Source organism: Arachis ipaensis, chromosome B01, assembly GCF_000816755.2.
Source record: "Arachis ipaensis cultivar K30076 chromosome B01, Araip1.1, whole genome shotgun sequence".
NCBI classification, from domain to species: Eukaryota; Viridiplantae; Streptophyta; class Magnoliopsida; order Fabales; family Fabaceae; genus Arachis; species Arachis ipaensis.
The window spans coordinates 75,713,666-75,717,522 of record NC_029785.2 but is presented as its reverse complement, the minus strand read 5'-3'; the positions used below and the strand labels follow the sequence as shown (position 1 = coordinate 75,717,522).

The window sequence follows — 3,857 nt, the reverse complement described above, 5'->3', positions numbered from 1 at the left end:
AAAAGTCTTAAACAGGTGTCACAGAAGTTTACAAGCTTCTTGGGAAGGTAAAATATTTAAAAACAAGAATTTAGTTAAAAAACAAGGCATGTGCGTACGCATAGGGGTGTGCATGCGCAGGCCCAGGAGGATTTTCAAAATGTGTGCGTACGTATAGAGGTGTACGTACGCACAAGTGTGAAATTCTCCAATTTTGTTCGATCGCACAAGGCGTGCGAACGCCCTCAACAGAATGCACCTTCCAACGTGTGCGTGCGCACAGGTTGCAAAACTTCGTTGGTTGTGTGTGCGCACAGATCGTGCTAGCATTCTCAACAGCAAGCCTTCCCCTATGTGTGTTAGGTTCAAAAACTCACAGGGGTGTGCGTGCGCACACAAACCAGAAATCAAAAATTCTGCAGCATGCACAGAATTCAGATTTTGACACTAAACTTTGAATGATCATAACTTCCTCTACAAAAATCTATTTTTTACAAACTTTATACCCATTTAAAGATTTTTCAATGAACTGTAATTTAAAATAAATTTCAACAAATTTTGAAAACTGAGGCTCAAGTTATGATCCGTCAAAGTTCAACAAAAGTCCGTTTTTACCAAAATTTCACAAGGTTCTCAATTTTCTAAATTCACAACCAAAACCAAACCAAAACCACACTAACTCCATCCAACATCAGATTTTACCTTTTATGCTACAATCCACTACTCATATCATCAAATTCTCAAACCCAATTATCCATGATTTCACACTAAAACTTCTTCTCATCCAACAAACTTAACAATAATCATTTTACCACTTTCAACCATTAACATCAACCTCATTCACTCTCAATATCAATAATTCAACATTGTTTAACAACATCAATAATATTTCTCATTCAAATTCATCACACATCATTATTCAACAACATCAACAACATCAATTCCTCATACATCAACAACCAAACAAATTCAACAATCATATCAATCCAAACCTATCCTATGGGTCACTAGCCTAAGTGTCCAGAAATATTTTATATTACATAGAGGAAACCGAAACCATACCTTGGTCAATTTCCAATATGCACTAAAGCCCAATTTGAGTGAAATCAAGCTTCCAACCACAACCAAGTCACCAACCAACTCCAACAAGCATCAACAATCACTCCAAAGCTCCAATCAAATGCCAACAATCACAATCTCAATCTATATACACATAATTTACAACAATTCAACCTAGGGTACAACTTAATCACAATTTTACAAGGGTTCAAGACACTCTTACCTTGTCCAACAGTTTTGGAACAAAAGCCCAATAGTAATCAAGTGCTAGAGTGTACCTAAACACCCAAAATCACAAAATTTCACTCAACACAAAATCCAAAAACTCGAAATTCTTAGGGCAGGAAACTGGACATGGGATTTTGAGAAACTTACCATAAGGCTTAGCTAGAAGTGATGGGCTCAGCAAGAGCTTCGCGTAGCCGCTGACGGCACGCGAATCGGAGAACCGTAGTTCGAGATACAAGCGAAAGAAGTTGTATGTGAATAGTGCTATCTCTTCTCCTTCTCCTCTCAATGCAGCTGTGTTTTGTGTTTGTGGGGGAGTGAATGAGCTCATTTGGGTTCATTTAAGCTTATATATATGCTAGGCTTGGGCCCAACTTGGGCCCGGTCCAACCCATTAACTTTTTTATCCCGTTTGGCCGAACTTTCGGCCGAACCTTTTAAAATTAATGCCCGATTTTCGACTTTAAATATTTTCCTAAGATTTTATACTGTTTTTCAATTATTCTCTCACAGTACCGGACAGACTTAAACCGGTTTGACCAGTTCAGCTGCCAGTTCGCGATTTTACTCGATTTTTCGCGAAAATTACATTTTCTGACTCAGAAAAATCTACTAAGTCCGAAAATCATATTTAAATCCTCCAATTCTCATTCTAAATTTTTTAATCCTATTTTGGATACTATTAATTATTTAATTAAACGGTTAATTAGTCGCAATTCTTACAAAGAACGCTAAGAAGGAGAAGAAAGAGAAGGAGGAGGGAACGCGGGATATAAACATTGGAGGAGGAACTCATGATTTCACGCGCGCATTTTGAAAGTGGGTTTTGTTGGGTTAGGGTTAACTTATATAAACTTGTATGCCAAAAGGCTTGTGTGTGTAACATGTCTCTTTCTGAATAGTATTGCTTAAAACTTATAAGGTGTGATTGGTAGGGGTGGTAATGGGTAAGGTAGGATAGGGTTTGGAGCCAACCCTAACGCTACCTGTGGGTTGAGATTTTTATATAAACTCACTACCCGCAGGTTGAGAATGTCCTAACCCTAACCCTACTCGTTCTTAACCCGCGGGTACCCGACCCTACCCGCGGGTTACAAAAAAGATGTAACATTATTATATAAGTTGATGATAATTTAAAGAGTAAACTACCATTTCTACCCATAAAAGTTGAAAATGCTGACATATCTACCCATAGAAAACAAAAATTACCATTTGTACCCATAAAAAATGGTTTTTACAAGTAAAATTATTCAAACCCTAAAATATTAAATAAAATTCTTAAACTACCCTTCTCTCCACCACTACCACTATCATCTCCTCCCCCTTCTCTTTCTCTCTCAATGTTCTGAGCGACCCAATCCCAACATCAACCACATTACCACTCAATACCACCGTCTCACCCTCCTCCTCAGCCGTCACCCTAATTCTTTCGGCCGCACACTCTCCCATCGATGTTGATCGCGACTCAACAGCACCACCACCACCATCACCATCAGCCATCACTGCCGTTAACTTCACCACTTGAATGGATTGGGTTTTCTCTGCACACACATTCAAAGGCTACGACTTTTTTAAGGGTTAATTGAAAACACTCATCAGTAAGGTTAAGATCTATGACTCTAACCCTGAATCCTCCAAGATTTCGCCATTGATTTCATTGTCTCCCTCGAGAACTCCCGCGTCGCCAACATCAGCTCCGACATCTCCACTGCATACTCCTGGCTCTCCATCCGCATCCTCCCCTTCCTACCCGCCATCTCCGTCGTCGCCATCACCGTCGGCAACGAGTACCTCACCACCACCGTTGACACGAGTATGGCGGCGCCGGCGCTAACGGAACATTTGAGTGGCTGTGCGAAGTGAGGATCGTCGATGGGGTCCATGGAGGCGCACTTACGTTTGAGGGTGGAGTTCTAGTGGTTCTTAATGGCATTATCGGTTCTACCGAAAAGGAGTCGGGCTATGGTGGCCCACTTGTTGCCGAACCGAGCGTGAGCTCTGATTATGGTGTCATCCTCTTCGGGGGTAAAAGCCCGATGCTCCACCTGTGGGGAGAGCTGGTTGCACCATTGGAACCTGCAAGATTTGCCCTAGCGGAACATTAAGAGAGAGAGAGAGAAAGAGAGAGAGAGAGAGGAGGGGGAGGAGATGATAATGGTAGTGGTGGAGAGAAGGGTAGTTTAGGGATTTTATTTAATATTTTAGGGTTTGGATCATTTTGCTTATAAAAATCATTTTTTATGGGTACAAATGGTAATTTTTGTTTTCTATGGGTAGATATGTCAGCGTTTTCAACTTTATGTGTAAAAATGGTAGTTTACTCTGATTTAAAATAGAACTGACTTTTATGTTAGAAAAAGTATTAAATTATCAATTAATGATATTTTTTTAGTGGCTAAGGATCTTTTACATTTAGTGAGAGGTCTTTGGTTTAACATCCACTTGAAACATATTTTTATATAAGTATATAACATATACATATATAGTGTGCGAGTTGGTCGGGTAGGGTTGAGACTCAACCCGCACCATACCCATCCTGCACTCTACCCTACCCGCTGCGGATCGATTGGGTACCCACGGATAGGATGCAT

General features: G+C 40.3%; 1 pseudogene; it reads right to left on the bottom strand.

The window, feature by feature from the left end:
- On the bottom strand, positions 2,689-3,857 carry LOC110266145 (annotated as a pseudogene).